The sequence below is a fragment of the Cololabis saira genome, chromosome 15 (assembly GCF_033807715.1).
Source record: "Cololabis saira isolate AMF1-May2022 chromosome 15, fColSai1.1, whole genome shotgun sequence".
Lineage (NCBI taxonomy): Eukaryota > Metazoa > Chordata > Actinopteri > Beloniformes > Belonidae > Cololabis > Cololabis saira.
Genome location: NC_084601.1, coordinates 45,166,996 through 45,178,412, shown reverse-complemented (window position 1 = coordinate 45,178,412; position 11,417 = coordinate 45,166,996). Strand labels below are relative to the sequence as shown.

Genomic DNA, 11,417 nt, shown 5'->3' with positions numbered 1-11,417 from the left:
TAAATTATAAAAATCAAAAAATTGTCTGATAGACTGTTTAATATACAACACTTGACTTATTTTGGAATACAAAGAACCAACTTGATTGATGATAGTATGACTATGCTATGTAAAATGTGAATTAACTTTTATTAGTAACTTTGGTAAGTTTAAGATTTCAATTCATAAATAACATGGATGGAGGGGATTCTGCCTAGTGTAGTCCATTTATTTAATCCGGCTCTGAGTACAACATGTGCTTATTGGCTGCAGGAGGTACCACAGAGAAAGAACTGAACTAGTGGCAGAGCTGCAAGAAATGAAAGAAGTTACAGTCAGGAGTGTTGTGGAAGAGGGAGGCGGAGTTTATTTACATTTTTACATGATACTGGGCTGATGAGGAGAATATAGTGAGTTCCTGAAAGATCCAGAAGATGGCAGCAGTGCAACTAATTGGATGCAAGCTGCCGTTAAACTCCAAAGAAGAAGAAGAGTTTTGTCAGAAAAGCGACGCGGCCCCTTTAAGAGCCGGTGACGTCACCGCAGAGCAACAACCCGGAAGTGGCGGCCGAATGTTGTCGTTCTAAACAGGTAAATGTTTTTACTTTTAAACACGAAAATCAGCATCAAAACTCACCTGATCTGCAGGTGAAGATGTGAGGAACTTATTCTGTCTTTGTGTGGGAGAAAATACAGCTGTAGTTGAACTAAAACCACACATAAATACACATAAAAATATAAAAGCTGTCACTTGTGAGTGAGAGAGTGACGTAGCTCGATTTAACTTTATAAATCTGTATAAAACTCAGTCTTTATAAAACTAAATCCCGTACAGACTCAGTAAAAACTGCAATTACTCTTGTTTGTGACGGAAGTTTAGAGAAGATTCAGTGTTTTAGTGGAAACTTCAGAGCTGCAGATTATTATCATTAACTAACTCTAATATAACTCTATTATAACCTTATTATCACTTTATTATTATCTACCTTTATTATAACTGTATTATTATCTAACTTTATTCTAACTTTATACCTGCGGACTAATATCACCCTCCTTCCTTCCTGCACCAACACCCACTAACTAACCTAAACTAACCTTTATTATTATTATTGAGCTTTATTTCGAATATGCAAATTAAAAAGAGATATATATATATATATATATATATATATATATATATATGTGTGTGTATATATTATGTATGTATGTATATATATATATATATATATATATATATATACACACACACACACACACACACACACACACACACACACACACACACACACACACACACACACACACACACATACGTGTCTGTAAACAAAAGACAAGGCAGACCTCCCAGATCCACCAGCATATTCCAAAGGGAGTAGGATTGAAGTAAATACTTATCAGGTCCTACCCCCAAATCTTATATTCATTTTTCCAAAATAGCAAGAGAATCAATGAGCTTACTTATAGAACACAAAAAAACATAATATAAGTCTATATATCAACATGAATATACATCCATTTACCAACATATCTACATATAACTATATATCCATATATATTAACAGAGATATACCCATACATAAATACTGTATGTATAATATATCACTATATATACATATATATACATATATATATAACATGTTTCCATAATATTAATCTATATCTACACATATTAAATAAATCTATATATATATCTACATTTTTATTCGCCACTGTATTTTGAGAAAAAAGTTTCTTTATATCTTTTTTTAAATTGTGATATGTTTTGACTTTGTTTTAGATCTATGCTCAGGCTGTTCCAAAGTTTTACCCCATAGGTAGACAGACAGAAGCTCTTCAGTGTTTGTGCGTCTATTCATAACCGCTGAGGTTATAACCTCCCTCCCTTTCAAAGAATATCCCCTGTATATGTCCTGGTAATGAATTATTCTTGGCTCTAAACATTAGTTTTGCTGTATTGCAATTAACTAGATCTATAAATGTTAGTAATTTAGATTGTAAAAAGAATGTATTAGTGTGGTCCCGGTAACCTGCTTTGTATATTATTCTCACAGCTCTTTTCTGTAATATGCTTCTGTATGTGTTCCCCCAAACCTCCCAACAGTCATTTAAATAGGGTAGCATCAATGAGTTATAGAGGATGAGGAGTGATTATAGTTCAAGAAATGTTTTGCCTTTGCTAATAATGAAATGCTTTTGGACAGTTTGTTTTGAACATGTTTGATGTGAGGCTTCCAGCTCATTTTATCTTCTATGATCACACCCAGGAATTTTATCTTTTAACTCTTTCTATTTGTATTCCATCTATGTGAATTTGAATTTGGCTATTTGATTTATAATTTCCAAAGACCATGAATTTGGTCTTACTTATGTTTAATGATAATTTAATAAGATTAAGATTTCATTTCTATTTAAGATAATAGTTGGAAAAAATCCATATTTCAATATATTGTTGCGCTTTCTGTCGCAATAAATAATCGATAAACTGACGGCAAATACCGATATTTTATTACAACACATAATGTATTTACGCGGTTGTCACCGCACTTTTGTTCATGAACTTTAATTATTCCAACAGTTTACATTTACAGACTAGCAGCAGAGAGGAAATATACTAATGCACTTTCTTTGTACATTTTAGGAAGGTTTGGCCTTGAATAAATGCATAACTACAGACATTTTCCTTTTATATATATATTGAATATGGTAGATATTAGGGCAGGGCGATACGGACCAAAAGTCATATCTCTATATTTTCTAGCTGAATGTTGATACTCGATATATATCCATATTTTTTCTGTGCCATAATTGGGGTTTCCCCCAAAGCATTATAGCATAGCATCTCTGTTGTAGTCTTGTGTTATATCCAGACTCTGTGACTCTAATTGTGGGTAACTTATGTTATATGAAATAACACACACGGAGGCGAGGCTGCAGTTAACTCTGTTTAGTGCCGCTCAGCTCAACACGCAGTTACAACTCAGACCAACATAGTCGAGCACCGAGTGCTCGATCAAATACACCACATCCCCCTTTTCCAATAATGAGATGTTTTCACATATCTGGTTACACTGCCTCTTTTTACCATGAACTGTCATGCGACAAATATTGAACATACTTCTTCAGTAATAGATATTTACTAACTAAACAGTACTAAGTAGCACTTGCTTAACATTAACAAATAAACATTTAATTCCCATAGCCATTGTCTTCCTTTTTTTTTTTTTTTTTTTTAACAGTTAGAACATAACAACCTTGGGAACTGTCCATGACTTAGTCTCTGAACCTGACAGGGCATCTCACCGCTCTGCCACTCCTGGTGTGGCATGTAGGTGAGTCATCCACGCTCACAGGCGGAGGATCACGTGGTGATGGTGGTGGGTCTCGTGGTGGCAGGTCAGCAGACTCAGGTGTCTGAGGGTGTGTTACATCTGAAATCTCGGGGGGGTCAGTGTCCCTGAAAAAACTAGGATGCACCTTCCTCAGATGTCGCCTGTTCCTCCTGAATGTTTTCCCTGCAGGTGTCAGCACGTTGTAGGAGCGAGGTTCATGTCTCCGGCTCGCCACTATGGCAGGCTCCCATCCGCGCCGTGTCTGCATATGTACGGTGGTGCCCGGGATTAAAGCTGGTAGTGGCTTCGCATCTCTGTTGTGGTACAAACGCTGGCGCGTCTGCAGGTCCTGAATCCTACTGTGCACGTGCTGCGGTGTAGACTGCTTTAATACAGCACTGGAACAAGGAAGCGTGCTCCGCAGGACTCTTCCCATCAACATTTGCGCGGGTGACATGTTCAGTCCTGTCACTGGCGTGTTCCTCAGTGACAGCAGCACCAGATGTGGGTCTGTGCCAGTTTGCATCGCTTTTTTCAGTGCGTGTTTCACAGTCTTTATGGTCCTCTCGGCGAGTCCATTGGACCGCGGATATCCTGGGCTGGAGTGTGTGAGTCTGAACTCCCATGAAGCTGCGAATGATTGCATCTCACAGCTGGCGAATGGAACGTGATCGCTCACCAGCTCTCTGGGGATCCCGTGCCTGGCGAAAACAGACTTCATTTTCTGAATTACTGAATGAGCTGTTAGATCAGGCAAGTTCAGCACCTCAGGATATTTTGTCAGATAATCCACTACCAAAAGATAGGACTGACCTTTCAGCTGGAAGATGTCAGCTCCAACTTTCATCCATGGGAGCTCTGGGACATCATGTGTGATGAGTGGCTATTTCTGCTGTTGTGGCTGAAGCTGTTGGCACTGCACACATTTCTCCACCATCGTCTCTATGTCGTGTGACATGCCCGGCCAGTAGAGGACTTTTCTTGCTTTGGCTTTTGTGCGCTGCACTCCTTGGTGAGCTAGATGGAGCTTCTCTAAGATTACCTTTCTGAAGCTCTGGGGTATGATAATTTTGTCTCCAACCATCACAATATCATTCTGGATACTGATGTTGTTTCGCATCGGCCAGTAACCGTGTATATTTTGGTCCAGGCTGTGCCTTTTAGCAGGCCAGCCTTTCAGATGTCTCTCACATACAGCTTGCAATACCTTGTCTGCTGCTGTTGCCTTTTTCAGCTGGCTGAGTGTCTCTTCACTCAGTGCGTCTGTGGCCTCCATGGCATACACCACTTTCTCGTCACAGGGGTTCTCGTTGAGGTTTTCACCATCTCTGCTCGCTGTGGCTCGGGATAATGCATCTGCGATGTGCATGTGCTTTCCTGGGGTGTATGTAATGTTCAGGTCATACCTCTGGAGCTGCAGCAACATACCTTGTAGCCGTGCGGGTGCTTTACTCAGTGGTTTTCGCACTATGGCCTCCAGGGGTTTGTGATCTGACTGCACTGTCACGGGTCTGCCGAAGACGTACTGGTGAAATCGTTTGGCAGCAAAGACGATCGCAAGTAGCTCCTTCTCTATGTGAGCATACCTTTTCTCAGTGTCAGTGAGCGCTCGCGATGCATAACAGAGGGGCTGGCCCTCTTGTAGCAAACATGCACCTAGTCCATCTTTTGATGAGTCGGCTTGTAGTGTCAGTGGCTTTTTATGATCATAATACCGCAGCACAGGAGCCTGTGTGAGGGCCATCTTTAAAGTCTCTAGCGCTGCGCTGTGGTGCGGGCACCACTGCCACACTGCATCTTTCTTGAGCAGCTGTCAGAGAGGCCTCACTTGGTATGTACTGCGCTAAGAATTTCGTCATTCCCAGCAGGCGTTGGAGGCTCTGTTTGTCCTCTGGCGGCGGCATGTCGATGATTGCCTTGATTTTTGCATCATCAGCTCTCTGTCCTGCTGATGTGATTATGTGTCCCATGTATTTCACAGTGTCCACTTTGTACTGGATTTTGTCCTTATTTAATTTCACATTCGCTGCCTTTGCTCTCTCCATCACTTTGTGTAGGATTTCATCATGTTCTTGTTCTGATGAAGCAGCAATGATCATGTCGTCTGCAATGACGTGTACACCTGAAATATCACCAAAAGTCTCACAGTTCTTTTGCTGAAACACTTCGCTGGCCGACTTGATCCCAAACGGGAGTCTGAGGAAGCGGTATCGGCCCCACGGTGTGTTGAAGGTGCACAATTTTGAAGATGGCTCGTCTAGCTTGATCTGCCAATATCCATCTTTTTCATCCAGGATGGTGAAGATGGATTTTCCTGCCAGTTTGCTGCGCACATCTTCAGGAGTAGGAATGGAGTAGTGCTGGCGCTTGACAGCCTCATTCAGGTTACAAGGGTCCAAACACACCCTTAGTGAACCGTTTTTCTTTTTCGTGGCGACAAGACTGTTCACCCATTCTGTCGGTACGTTGACAGGCGTTATCACATTTCTTTTCTCTAGGTCATGTAGTGTGTCTTTTAGTGTGTCCATGATAGAGAGGGGTATGTTTCTGCAGCCATGAATCACAGGTGGGACAGATGGATCAACATGTATGTGATGAACTCCTGGAAACTCACCCAGCCCTGTGAAGACCTCAGAATACCTTTCAATCAGTTCATTTTTGGTGGATGGAGGTTTTGGTGGCTGCAGCGGTGCTGATGTGATTACATCAACCCTCTTCACCAGCCCCAACTCTGTACACGCTTCTCCACCCAGGATCGCCTTGTCTGTCTGGCTGGTTACATGGAACTCCAAAGTGGCTGTGTGTTTGGCGGTTTTGCATTGCAGAGACACAGTGCCCCTTGATGGCAGGCAGGCTCCACCAAAAGCGATCAAAACAGTCTTTGTAGGCCGCAGCTGAATGGGACCTGGCAGGCACTTGAAAATGGACATGGGTAACACGCTTGCATCAGCGCCTGTGTCAAGCTTGAACTTTATTGGTACACCTCTGATGCTGGCTGTCTCATGCCACTTGCTGTGCTTTGTGTGGCATGCTGCTTCGTCTCCATCACTGCCTACCGAGCCTATGTATAAGGAGTCCACTTCAGTCTCTATATTGTGTACAGTCTTTGCACGATAGTTGCCACTTTTCACACTGTCAGCTCGACATACCTTAGAGAAGTGATTACTTTTCCCACATTTGTGACACACTGCTCCATAAGCTGGACATTGGCGGGGCTCATGCTTTCTTCCACATTTCTGGCAGTTCATCGGTGGTCGTGTCATGGCATTTTTATTCCAGCTGCCTGCACGTTTTTGTCCTTTTGCTTTCTCAATAGCCTCCACTGGAATGTCATGTGTGGCTGGTGTAGCCTGCATCGCCTGTATTTGTGTTTTTGCAAGCTCGGTTGACCTGCATATTTCTAAGGCTCTGTGAAGTGTAAGGCCATTTTCACGCAGCAGTCTTTCCTTCAGACGAGGGTCATTTATGCTGAAGACCAATTTATCCCTCAGCATGTCATCTTCACTTCGGCCAAACTCACAGTCCTTACTTTTATGGCGCAACTCTGTGACTCTAATTGTGGGTAACTTATGTTATATGAAATAACACACACGGAGGCGAGGCTGCAGTTAACTCTGTTTAGTGCCGCTCAGCTCAACACGCAGTTACAACTCAGACCAACATAGTCGAGCACCGAGTGCTCGATCAAATACACCACAATCTCTGTTAGCTTCTCCGTTAGCATCTCCGTTAGCATCTCCGTTAGCATCTCCGTTAGCATCTCCGTTAGCTTCATTTCTTAAAAAAACAGTCAGTTTTAATACAAAGCCTCGTGCCAAATGTCACACAGGTTCCTTTATTAACAGAGGTCTGCACAATATCAACATGTATAAAACAAATGAAATAAAAATAAACTGCCTGCATATATAGAATAAAAATGCTTCTTGAATAAAATAAAACTAATATCCCTTTCCTGCATAACAATTAAATTAAAATACACTGAAATTAATACAATGTAGACAGTAACAGACAGACTTTTCCACTGAGGTTGACAGTTGTGCAAATAACAAAACATTTGTGACAATCTCAAATAAAACATGTAAACAGATATTGCGTCTCTTTGAGCAAATCTCGTTAACTACTGTACATTTTACAGATTTTGTGCCAGGAAAACTAACCTGTCAACACTGTCAGGTTTCAGCGCGAGGGGTCAGCGTTGATGTTCACAAAATAAGCTATATCCATATAAACCATATTGTCTCGTACCATATTGCGTTTAAAAATATATCGATATATATTAAAATCTCAATATATGGCCCAGCCCTGGTAGATGTGGTGTCTGGTGATATTATGGTTATGGTGGGCCACGTATCGCCACAGTGTTGAACCGGGAGTTACCGTATCGTCCCAGCGCTGGTTTATATTATCATTATTAATATTACCTAACAACACTACTTTATATTATCATTATTATCATTATTAATATTAGCTAACACTACTTTATATTATCATTATTATCATTATTAATATTAGCTAACAACACTACTTTATATTATCATTATTATCATTATTAATATTAGCTAACACTACTTTATATTATCATTATTATCATTATTAATATTAGCTAACAACACTACTTTATATTATCATTATTATCATTATTAATATTACCTAACAACACTACTTTATATTATCATTATTATCATTATTAATATTAGCTAACAACACTACTTTATATTATCATTATTAATATTATTAATATTACCTAACAACACTACTTTATATTATCATTATTATCATTATTAATATTACCTAACAACACTACTTTATATTATCATTATTATCATTATTAATATTAGCTAACAACACTACTTTATATTATCATTATTATCATTATTAATATTACCTAACAACACTACTTTATATTATCATTATTATCATTATTAATATTAGCTAACAACACTACTTTATATTATCATTATTAATATTATTAATATTAGCTAACAACACTACTTTATATTATCATTATTATCATTATTAATATTAGCTAACAACACTACTTTATATTATCATTATTATCATTATTAATATTACCTAACAACACTACTTTATATTATCATTATTATCATTATTAATATTAGCTAACAACACTACTTTATATTATCATTATTATCATTATTAATATTACCTAACAACACTACTTTATATTATCATTATTATCATTATTAATATTAGCTAACAACACTACTTTATATTATCATTATTATCATTATTAATATTACCTAACAACACTACTTTATATTATCATTATTATCATTATTAATATTAGCTAACAACACTACTTTATATTATCATTATTAATATTATTAATATTACCTAACAACACTACTTTATATTATCATTATTATCATTATTAATATTACCTAACAACACTACTTTATATTATCATTATTAATATTATTAATATTACCTAACAACACTACTTTATATTATCATTATTATCATTATTAATATTACCTAACAACACTACTTTATATTATCATTATTAATATTATTAATATTACCTAACAACACTACTTTATATTATCATTATTATCATTATTATCATTATTAATATTACCTAACAACACTACTTTATATTATCATTATTATCATTATTAATATTACCTAACAACACTACTTTATATTATCATTATTATCATTATTAATATTAGCTAACAACACTACTTTATATTATCATTATTAATATTATTAATATTACCTAACAACACTACTTTATATTATCATTATTATCATTATTATCATTATTAATATTACCTAACAACACTACTTTATATTATCATTATTATCATTATTATCATTATTAATATTAGCTAACAACACTACTTTATATTATCATTATTATCATTATTAATATTACCTAACAACTACTTTATATTATCATTATTAATATTATTAATATTACCTAACAACACTACCCGTATCGTCCCAGCGCTGGTTTATATTATCATTATTATCATTATTAATATTACCTAACAACACTACTTTATATTATCATTATTATCATTATTAATATTACCTAACAACACTACTTTATATTATCATTATTATCATTATTATCATTATTAATATTACCTAACAACACTACTTTATATTATCATTATTATCATTATTAATATTAGCTAACACTACTTTATATTATCATTATTATCATTATTAATATTAGCTAACAACACTACTTTATATTATCATTATTATCATTATTAATATTAGCTAACAACACTACTTTATATTATCATTATTATCATTATTAATATTAGCTAACAACACTACTTTATATTATCATTATTATCATTATTAATATTAGCTAACAACACTACTTTATATTATCATTATTATCATTATTATCATTATTAATATTAGCTAACAACACTACTTTATATTATCATTATTATTATTATTAATATTACCTAACAACTACTTTATATTATCATTATTATCATTATTAATATTACCTAACAACACTACTTTATATTATCATTATTATCATTATTATCATTATTAATATTACCTAACAACACTACTTTATATTATCATTATTATCATTATTAATATTAGCTAACAACACTACTTTATATTATCATTATTATCATTATTAATATTACCTAACAACACTACTTTATATTATCATTATTATCATTATTAATATTAGCTAACAACACTACTTTATATTATCATTATTATCATTATTATCATTATTAATATTACCTAACAACACTACTTTATATTATCATTATTATTATTATTAATATTACCTAACAACTACTTTATATTATCATTATTATCATTATTAATATTACCTAACAACACTACTTTATATTATCATTATTATCATTATTAATATTAGCTAACAACACTACTTTATATTATCATTATTATCATTATTAATATTACCTAACAACTACTTTATATTATCATTATTATCATTATTAATATTACCTAACAACACTACTTTATATTATCATTATTATCATTATTAATATTACCTAACAACACTACTTTATATTATCATTATTATTATTATTAATATTACCTAACAACACTACTTTATATTATCATTATTATCATTATTAATATTACCTAACAACACTACTTTATATTATCATTATTATCATTATTAATATTAGCTAACAACACTACTTTATATTATCATTATTATCATTATTAATATTACCTAACAACACTACTTTATATTATCATTATTATCATTATTAATATTAGCTAACAACACTACTTTATATTATCATTATTATCATTATTAATATTACCTAACAACACTACTTTATATTATCATTATTATCATTATTAATATTACCTAACAACACTACTTTATATTATCATTATTATCATTATTAATATTAGCTAACAACACTACTTTATATTATCATTATTATCATTATTAATATTAGCTAACAACACTACTTTATATTATCATTATTATCATTATTAATATTAGCTAACAACACTACTTTATATTATCATTATTATCATTATTAATATTAGCTAACAACACTACTTTATATTATCATTATTATCATTATTAATATTACCTAACAACACTACTTTATATTATCATTATTATCATTATTAATATTACCTAACAACACTACTTTATATTATCATTATTATCATTATTAATATTACCTAACAACACTACTTTATATTATCATTATTATCATTATTAATATTAGCTAACAACACTACTTTATATTATCATTATTATCATTATTAATATTACCTAACAACACTACTTTATATTATCATTATTATCATTATTATCATTATTAATATTACCTAACAACACTACTTTATATTATCATTATTATCATTATTAATATTAGCTAACAACACTACTTTATATTATCATTATTATCATTATTAATATTACCTAACAACTACTTTATATTATCATTATTAATATTATTAATATTACCTAACAACACTACCCGTATCGTCCCAGCGCTGGTTTATATTATCATTATTATCATTATTAATATTACCTAACAACACTACTTTATATTATCATTATTATCATTATTAATATTACCTAACAACACTACTTTATATTAT

General features: G+C 33.6%; 1 protein-coding gene across 1 annotated transcript in view; it reads left to right on the top strand.

Moving 5' to 3' along the window:
- Positions 1–533: 533 nt before the first annotated feature.
- The window catches only part of LOC133460980 (protein mono-ADP-ribosyltransferase PARP10-like), a 50,920-nt gene continuing 40,036 nt past the window's right edge, over positions 534–11,417 (top strand). Inside the window, exon 1 of the mRNA XM_061741692.1 lies at positions 534–570. The gene's annotated coding sequence lies outside the window, so the exon portion shown is untranslated. The remainder of the gene's footprint in view (positions 571–11,417) is intronic.